General features: G+C 44.6%; 1 non-coding gene across 1 annotated transcript; it reads left to right on the forward strand.

Annotated features, from left to right (window-relative positions):
- The first annotated feature begins 10,005 nt into the window (after positions 1-10,005).
- On the forward strand, positions 10,006-10,109 carry LOC142453933 (U6 spliceosomal RNA). Its single transcript, XR_012785487.1, has one exon. It is a non-coding gene; the product is annotated as a U6 spliceosomal RNA (small nuclear RNA).
- Positions 10,110-10,451: the final 342 nt, after the last annotated feature.

The raw sequence follows: 10,451 nt of genomic DNA on the forward strand, positions 1-10,451 counted from the left end.
GCGGGGCGGGGCGTGGGCGGGGCAGGGGCAGGACTCTCCGGTCTCCGTCTTCCGTTCCGAGGGCGGTTCCCAGGGCTTTGCCCCGCCCTCCTTTGCCCCGCCCTCCCTCCGTTTCCCGGCTGGCTTCCGAACGTGCTCCTGCGCGTTGTGGGACGAGTCCTCCCGATGCTGGACTTGGCTGATCTCACTGTGAGGCGGCTGTGCCCGCGTAATCCGCTCTCCTTTGTCCCCTCAAGCCGTCAACCCCCCCGTACTAGCGTTTATAAACTAACGTAATGTACGTCGCACTTAGAAGACAATCACGCTATGGGCTGCTAATTTCAAGGTCAGCTGTTCAAAACCACCTCATGGGTCTGCGGAAAACAGGAGGTTTTCTGCTTCCAGAAGGATTTGCAGCCTTAGAAACCCAGGGAGTCACAAGCCAACTCTGCTTTGCGGGGTCGCTATGAATCAGAATACAATGAGTGGCAATGAGTTTGGTTTTTAGTCTGATCATAATATATTTTTATTTGCTTTACTAAATCCTCATCCCAGCAGTCCTGTAAGTAGAAGGAAGACTTAAAATGCATAGCTTCGTTAACTAAATTGGTAGGAGGTGTGTAGGCACTTTTTTTTAAATTCAAATCCCCTCTGAGCCCGCTAAACTGAATCAAAGGCAAATGTGTGCCTTCCGCTAACCTTTCAACCTCTCTTGAGATCTAGTTTTCTCATCGGCAAAATGAAAATAAAAATACGAGAGGGGGTAAAGATTACGAGAGTATTCATACAAGGTGACCAGTATTCCTGCTGAGAGACCTTTTGATTTTAGTAACGCAGGACACTGCAGAGCTGATATAATAATATAGCTGTTGAGTTGTGTTAAGTTAAATATAATTTAATACAACTTGTGCTGTATTAAGGTAAAATTCTAATTCACTTGGATTTGAAATATTGTGGTCTACAGTGGGAAAACCAACTTCATTTGGAGTTATGATAAATGTTCAGTTGTCATTTAAGTTCGTTCTGATCATTAAATCAACAAATCTCACCTTGGGTGGGAAATGAGGAAAAGGCAACTTTCCCCTCAGATAGAATGAGTTCAAAAATCGATTACAACTCTCAGGCAAGTCAAGGGAGGGGCAATTTTGCCCTAAGGCTTGCACATAAAAATTCACTACCTGGAGTCACCCCTGTGACTCAGTGACCCAATAGGACAGAGTAGAACAGTTATTGGGGATTTCCAAGACTGTAACTTTATACAGGAGTAGAAAACTTCATCTTTCTTTCTTTAATATATGTACCAGTATATATAGTTTATTGGCATATACTTCAGATATCATACAATTTAATCATTCGATCATATTAATATTTGTGTAATCACCCCCACAATCACTTTCAGAGCATTTTCTTCTCATACTCACTAATATTAGTCCCCAATTTCCCCCCACTCTCCCCTGTCATGCCTCTATCCAGCTACTGCCTCTTTATATCTTCCTGCCTGAATTTCTTATACAGAAAATCATAAAAATAGAACATAATTATATGAAATTATACAACACAAACACTGAAAACCCAACCATGATGACTAGATAAAACATAGAAATAACTCAATCAAAGAGAAAGCAAAATATATTAAAAACTGAAGCAACATTAAAATGAGTCAAAAGGGATATCAAATGATAAGAGTATTACATTTGAACCTGACTACATCTGCCATGATGGACTTTCCAATGCTCTCTTATAACAGTGCTATTCACACCTCGACTATGGTCAGAGGGAATTCATAAGGGACATAATCCTTTTGAGGACCCTGAAAATAGATTTTGGGTTTCCACAGCCATCCAGTGCCTTCTGAAAACCAGGTATTCACAACTTAAGCTCTGATACCGTCTCCTCCTTTGGATTTGGGTTTTATTATTTACAATCCTTAGATCACACAGGCTGATGTCCTTCTTCCATGTAGATGAATCCCAATTCTATAGCAGAGCCTGAGACAGTGATGCATTGATCTGACACCAATTAGGATTTTGTGGTGATTTCCTTTGCCTCACATCATCTATGATTAGTCCATGACAGTGAATTGGCAGACTCCATTTGGGCCTCTGTAATAATGGTCTCCTCATTCTGGGATGGTTGTCTTTGTCTAGTCCTAATGAAAGGGTCTTTATAGATATATTTGAATTTGCTATCTTTTTTCACCTAGCATAGGTAGAATCAGAACTAGGTTCTGCTTTTAAAACTGAAATTTAAGAGGATAAGTAATGTATAGTTTCATTCTATTTACTAATCATCCATAAGGGCATAATATAGTTAATATTCAACTCAATATTTTCTATTTTATTAAGCATAATTGACACATAATTATATATATTTAATGTCTATGATTCAAATTTTGATACTTTCATAACCTTGAAATCATTTCTTCAAGATAATCAACATGTCCATTATGCCTAAGGGCTTCCTAATATCCCTTGGTAATCACCCCTTCTACTATACCCTACTATCTACATTCTGTCATGACAGATGGTCAAATTTTCTATAAATAAAATCTTACTTTGTATACATCTATCTATATATTTTGATCTGGTTTGACTCAACACATTTATACTTATGTTGAGGTTCATCTATGTAGGTGTGTACATCACTCGTTCATTCCTTTTATTGCTGTGTAGCTTGGCTAGCGATAGCTGTCCCTTCACTTGTTAATGTTAAACTGGGTTGCTTCTAGTTTTTAGGTATTTTAAGAAAGATGCAATGAACATATTTTTGGACATATATGTACTAATAAGTCTTTGTACGGACATATGCCTTCATTTCTCATAGGTAAATGCCTACGAGAACAAGGCCTGGATCATATAGTAAGTGTATTTTAACGTTTAAGACACTGCCAAATCACTTCTATCCTGATTGTGCCATTTTACTTTCCTGCCAGTAGTGTTTGTAATTTTGACCTCCTCCACATTCTCATCCAACAATGAGGGACTATATTAACTACCAGTATAGCCAACCTTTTTAATTTTAGCCATTCAAATAGGTACATGATATTATCTTGTTGTGGTTTATAGTTCCTTAATGGCTGACTTAAATGTCTACCTCACACCGTACACACAAGTTAGTTCACAATGGACCATAGACTATATGAAATGTGTAGAGAGTGAATGTTAGGCAGAAACAGGAACTGGTGGGGCAGGCAAATGGAACAGTACCCTGACGACGGTGCTCAACAACTCCTGACGATGGCCTTTGGAGCCCTGACCCAGGTGGGTGGCAGCCTCCATGGCATTGTTACTGAGTTCTAACTGCCCACCTGGCAGAAGAGCCAAACCGAAATGGGCAAATTCCCCAAACTGTCCCTCCCCCAGACCAGTACTATAAAACCCTTCCTCTCCCTCCCAGGCAGCTGGACTTCTCAGGCCCCAAGCTGGGGACCCGTGGACCTCACCAGGGAGCTCAGGATGTTCCCATCCCTTTCTCTGCTCCCCCGTCCCTCTCAAAAACTCTGAAATAAACCTTTAAAACTGTTTTCTATCTTTACCTTCTTTCTTTCTCGCCACCGCCAATTCAATCTTACAGTGACATAGGAGTAAGTCTTTGTGACATTGAATAACACAGCTTTGTTTTTTTGGTTTTTTTTAGATTCAACACTAGAAACATGATCCATAGGAGAACAAACTGATAAACTGGGCATTAGCAAACTTTAAAATGCCTGGCATGCAGCTTTGTGCGGTGAAAACGTCATAGTCAATGAGGTCTATGTGAAGCTTAAATATTGCTAATGGAAAATACAGAAAGAAAGGAAGGAAGGAAGGAAGGAAGGAAGGAAGGAAGGAAGGAAGGAAGGAAGGAAGGAAGAAGGAAAGGAAAAAAGGAAGAAAGAATATGCTTGGTGGTCACATAATTTCATGTCAACTTGAAGATATACAAAAGAGTAGGGGTGATAGTCAACCTGTCAATCAAATCGCAACCTGATGGCCCCTCCTTGTGGGTGTGGCCTTCTCATAAGGAGAAGCCAGGAAACATCCCCCCCCCCCCCCCGCACCCCCTGCTCTACCTTAACCTTCCTGCTGGCTGACCCTGATTGCTGCCAGAGACCTATGACGTATCCAGTGACATTTGATCCACAAGACTGTGCACCCATCAGCCTGTGATCTTCCTGCATTCTGCATCATTGCATGTGGATGCATGAGTCTGAAGAGGGACTTATGAACTAGTTTTGGACTTAAGGACTTGAATTGGACTGGGCTAGAATGTTTTCCTGACATATATTTACTTCCTGATATAAAGCTCTTTCTTACACATATATAAATCTCCCTGGAGTTGTTTCTCTAGTCAACCTGGCCTGACACACCTGGTCTAAAAACACTGCCAAAGAAATGAAAAGACAAACCAAAGACTGGGAGAAACCACATGCAAAACTTCTATCTGCTCAAAGATTTATATCAAGAATATTTGAAGAATACTGAAAGCTCAGTAATGAGAAAATAAATATTCCATTTAAAAATCAGTAAAAGATCGCTTCTCGGCCTTTTGGCTAAGATCAAGTGTAAAAATCAGTAAAAGAAAAAAAAATTAATTAAAAAATTGGCAAAAGATTTTAATAATGTTTCACCAAAGAAGATATACAGATGAGAAGCACATGATAAAGATGCTCACTGTCCCTACTCATTCAGGTCAACATTTATTCCCTCTCAAAACATGGTGAAAGATAAAGAGGAATAAGATGTGTTCCTATGTTCATATTACACGGTCGAGGACAGCTTACGTATCACTCATTGCTTGCTTTAACTAAAGAGATTCTGATGTATCCTGAACACATGCATGCCCTCTCTTCTTTAGTGTAAAATGACAGAAAAGAATTAAAATCCCCAACACTAGAGAGAATGGGCAGAGGACAGTAGTGAACTAAGGAGACCAACACATTTCTTGAAGATGGAAAGTAGGTGTCATTGTCTTTTCAGAAACAGTAATCAGAGGATGCTTCAGAGAAATATGCGAGAGAACAAGTATAAATAAGGAAGGCAGAGGCCCTGCTGGCCCAGCCAGAGGGGCCCCAAGTTTAGAACCTGAAACAACAATGGAGGGCAGGAATGAGAATTGGGACAGAAAACAGGGAAATTAGATTTATAATGGAATAGCTGGCTTCACCTACACCTTGGCTCCACCCACATCTCAACTCCGTTGGTCCTTTAGAAAGTACACACAAATTTTAAAATCGTTTAAGAGATCTTAAAAACTTGTTCGAATCCTGTGGTCTCACTGTCCTCTCCGTATCACTGAATAAAATCAGGGATCTGCTTCCTCTCTAGTCCAGCAGCTGGCCATTAGTTATGCTAGGAAAAGCACATGTCCCAGAAATTAGAGGCTCCAACCAACCATGCTTTCAAACTCAGAAGCCTCTTAAACCCTGCTCTGTATTTGCTAGATAGCATTCTATGACATTTCCTTAGAGGACCCTTCTCTCCCAAGTCCTAACCAAATCCAAGTTCAACAGATGATGCAATTTCTCATTTTACCAAGATGGTAGAGGTTATCAGGCTTGAATTCCCCATCCTCTTGACCCTCTACTTAAACACTTATCTGCATCTGTCCCTGTTCTTACCACCTTCCTCCAATCAAAGGTTAACCTACCCACCTAGGTGAATCTAGCTGTTGGGTGGCCAGAATAAGGACGAAGGGGGGTTTCTCCCCTAGATGCTTGCACTGGGTCACAACAAAGGTGTTGGAAAGAAACCAGGCATCCATTAGACACCTATGGAAAGAGCCAGAACTGAGCATGCTCAGACACAAGCCCCCTAGGCCAGGGCAGAAGCCAACCTGGGCACACCTGCCTTAGGCACCAGCAATATGTCATGACCAAGATGCCCTTAAATTCAGTCAAGAAGGTCGACCAATACCAATGCCTCCCCAGTCAGATTCGGCGGTGCTCTTCCAGGTTGGAGGGTGGGGGCACACCCATGCCGCCTGGGGCCTTGGGGCCTGCGCTCCCAGGCCTCTCAGGCCTCTCTCTCAGGGTGCTCTTTTGGGATTTCCTGTTGTTGGTCCCTGGAATTTCCTGTGAGTACCAGAAACTTCCGTTTTCCTCCTCAAAGTCGCCAGGATTTATAAAGTAGTTTTACAAACAAAAACGACCGGGAAAAAACAAACACCCAAACAGAGGTGACCTCAAGAAACGGAAGCATTTCGTTTCATCTGGTGTATCTATAAGCTGGAGGGAAGGCTGGGGGGAGGAACCCCGGAGGCACCGGAAGGAGCGGCGGAGCAAACCAGAGCGAACGCCGGAAGCGCACTGGAAGGAACCGGTCCGCGATCAGGACCGGAGACGGACATCAATCCGGGAGGGACAGGAAGAGGAACCCAAAGCGCGGGCTCCGGGTGGGACTAGCCCGGAAGACCGGAAGAGGTGAACCCGGAAGGACCCGGCTAGGCAATGATGCCCCACCATCCAAGGGCGTGGTTGGAGCCGTCTTGAGACGCCATTTGGTGAGATCAGGGGATGCATCATATATGTTCAACTATCCCACATTGAAAACATGGCGGGACAGGTCAGGAGACATGGGGCGCCGGTGTCCCGCCGAGAGACCAACCCATTTAAACAATGCTTACGCCGCACAGCACGGCCAGGGCACAGCGAGCAGCAGTAGGCAGGTACCAGGGAGGCAGCACCGTGAGCGAAATGTGGCAGAAGGGCTTTGGGGAACAGAGTACAGAGCCGGCAGGCCTTCATCTTCCAGCAGCCTTCCAGGAACACAAGGCCTTAGAACTGTGGTTCTCAACCTTCCTCGCTTCGCGACCCTTTCGTACAGCTCCTCATGTGGTGGTGACTCCCCGCCCCCAACCATAACATTATTTTCGTTGCTGCTTCATCACTGTAATTTTTTTAAATCATCTTATTAGGGGCTCCTACAACGCTTATCACAATCCATACGTACAGCAGTTGCATCACTGTCATTTTGCTAATGTTATGAATCGGGCGACCTCTTTGAAAGGGTCGTTCGAGCCCCACAGGGGTCTCGACCCACTGGTTGAGAACCACTGCCTTAGAAGGTGCTGATGGCGAAACCTGGAGGCAGATGTGCACAGGAGAGCAGGGAGGTAGACACTGGGGAAGCAGAAAAGCAGACCCACAGGGAAGGAGGGGTGAAGAATTCCCGTAGCCAGCTTATTAGAACATGTTTTACCGACAGTTACATGTGGCCTTGGGGGACCTGGGTTGCAGGTCAGCTTTCACAGGCAGCGGCTTCAAAGGGTAAGGTCCGCAGAAACGTCGCAGAGGAGGGCCCATCTTCCTCTTACTAGGGCTTCTTTTCAAACTGTAAGTCTTGCCTTTTAAGACGGACACTTAGAAAGGTCAGTCCTGCCGCCAACAGAGCTTCTCATAGGTGGTGAGGTGAAGTTGGAAACAAAACGTGTGCTGAAAGAGTGAGGCCGTGATACAGGGCCCAGCTAGTTCCATAGATAGCAGAGTCTTGTCTCGAGCGCGCTCACCTCAAAGGTGAAGTCCAGATAGTATATCTGAGTCGTGGTACTATATATGTGAGGTTTCTGGAGGTTTTTACTTTCTTTCTTACTTTTGCTGGGGGCTCTTACATCTTTCGGAGTGGTTGACCACGGTTCTCTGCTTCACAATGTTGAACGGATTCACACAACAGAAGCACTTTTGTAAGCCAAGTGAGTTTTGATGGAGCAAAGGGAAGTTTCAGGTATTACATTCTGGAAAAGGTACATGCTGTTTCTGGAAAGTGCGCTGGGCCACACGGAAGCGGCATTGGGTTTGCAAATGGGTGCAAAAACCCAATGTGGAAAGAATACAGGAACAGGGAGCGTGAAACCCACACCTGCAGGAGGGCCCTCCGCCTACAGCTGAGCAGGAGCAGAGTAAAAGAGGGCTTGCCCTTCCAGCTGCTGGCTCTTATTCTCTCTCGTCCCTCTTCCGGGGGATGGGGTTTGTCCTTCTTCCAGGGGTTGGGGATTAGGGTACTGGCCAGTCTTTCTGACTGCATTTAAGTGCACGTGGGTGATGCCATGGAATTAGGTCATAGCTTAGTTCACCTGCACTTAAGGGACTTAGCCTGGTGCACATGCTCAGTTTGGATCTTCATATAGGTGTTCAATTAGTGTACCTGATCTCTTTCCAACCCCTGTATTGGAGCCCTGTGCAGGCATTAGAGAGACAACCCCTTTTGTCCCTATCTAGCAACCTAATATTACCCACCTGTGCTATGACTCTCACCTTTCCCCCAGGAAACTCACACTTCCAGCCATGGTAGTGTCTCTAAAGCTGATATGAATGGGCTACCTCTATCCCCTTCAAGAAAAGACTTTTCCAAGCTTTTGGAAGTATTGATAAAGCCGTCTTCTGTCACCTCCTTCAGAGTATGGACCGGCTTCAGAGAAAGGATCCCTGCCCAAGGTCTCTCCCTTTCCAGGTCAACCCACATCCAATGACAAATGTTTGGACCATAAGGGCCAGACCATCTAGCTCAATATTGCCAGCCCTGCTAGCTCAGATTTGCCAGGGGTCTATGGTACCTGCAGTGCCACTTTATCCCCCTTGTCCACATCATCTTCCAACCGCCCCAGGATTTATCCCCAGTATGCTCCCTAAGAAACATCCTACATACCGAATTCCTAGCCAGAGTGTATTTCCTAAAGCCCAGTGACACCTGGTGTCATAAGTGGTTCCATTAAAAAATATTGCCACTAGTGAGTGTGCTTTGAGTGAGAGATGGTCTAAATGTAATAACTTGCACCTGGGGTGAGCGGTAGGGAGCAGACCAATCCAGAAAATACCCTTGCTGGTGATGTTTGGGCGTTTAGAAAGTGCGGTAGACTTTTTTTAGAAAGCAACTATGTGGACAGGAGAGTAGATGGCTCTTTTTAACATGAATTCACAAGTGGTTCTCAAAATGTAGTCCCAGGACCTTCAGTATCAGAATCGACATCACCTGAAAATTTACTAAAGGTTCAAATTCCAGAGGTCTACCTTAGACCTACTGAGTCAGAAATTTGGAGGAGATGGAGTCCAACCATCTGTGTTGTAAGCCCTTCAAGCAATTCTGGCCCAGACTCAAGCTTGGGGACCACTTCTCTAGAAAAGGCTGAGAGTGTTTAACAGGCGATGAAAGACAGGGCTCATCCTTGCAGTGTACAAAGCTCACTTGCAATTGAGGCTGAGAAGGCTGTAATCATCATACAGTTAAGGCCAAACCGACAACCAAATTTACCACCTGCAGGGGGCAGTGGATTATTTACGGTAGCTCTTCTAACCACATCTCTCTCACAAGATGACCACTCCCTGTGATTCACCTGTGAGTAAAACAAGATTTCCTGGAGTGCCACCCTGCTGTGTATAAAATGAGTCCTCCGAGAAGCAGGAAGAGGGAACTCATTACCAGCAAGAGCCATCATCTGGATCCCTGCACAGTGAGCCTTCCGGAATCCACATGGCAGCTATACCATTGGAGGAGAAGCAGCAGGACCAGGAACCAGAGTATGGGAGAGTGATGGGCTTGTGAACCCACAGAGAAAGTTAAGATGCGTGCTTTTGTACAGGAGGCTGGGTTGCCTCTGGAATTTCATTGAGGAAGTTGGATTTCCTGACCCACGGAATGGAGATGAGTGACTTTGGGCTGAGGCTTACTGTAATGGGGTGTCCTGGGCACTTGAGGGAGCTTCACTGACCCACGGAGCTTGTGCTAAATGCCTTCAACACTTTTGAACACTTATTAGCAAACCTGAAACTTTGTACCATATCCTGGGAGACAACTACCCTGAGCATTTCTCACTGGCACTACAATTTGTTAACTTCCTTAATAACTCTTTAATCGTGAATGTTGTCTGTGAGTTTCTGTGTGGCCATGACAATGGGTATTAGAAACTAGAAAGGCAAAATAGTGAACACTGATTAAGACTATATATACTGCCATGAAGTTTCCAACTCATAACAACCCTGTAGTGCAGGGTAGAACTGCCCGTGTGGCTTTCCATAATCTTAACTCTAAAGGAGTAGAAAGATATCTTTTTCCCATGCTCGCTTCGGCAGCACATAAACTAAAATTGGAACGATACAGAGATTAACATGGCCCCTGCACAAGGATGACACGCAAATTCGTGAAGTGTTCCATATTTTTAAGAGAGAGAGAAAAAAAAAGATATCTTCTTCCCATGGAGCAGCTGGTGGCTTCCAACTGCTGGCCTTGCACATACCACTAAGCAGGTAGGTCTGTCAACCAAAGTTCAGTTCATAATAGAAAAAAATAAGACCCTGATAACATGGTATAACACCAACTGAGCTTGAATACAGATTCCTCTGAACCTTTCCGGCTTGCAGAACTATACCTGTCCCCCTCTCTGTGTTGTCGTTCAGTGCCATTGAATCTTCTGACCCAGGCGACCCTGTATACAACAAAAGAAAACACTTCCCCTGTGCCACCCTCACAGTTGTTCCTAGGCTTAAGTCCATTGCGGCAGCC

The sequence above is a fragment of the Tenrec ecaudatus genome, chromosome 7 (assembly GCF_050624435.1).
Source record: "Tenrec ecaudatus isolate mTenEca1 chromosome 7, mTenEca1.hap1, whole genome shotgun sequence".
NCBI lineage: Eukaryota > Metazoa > Chordata > Mammalia > Afrosoricida > Tenrecidae > Tenrec > Tenrec ecaudatus.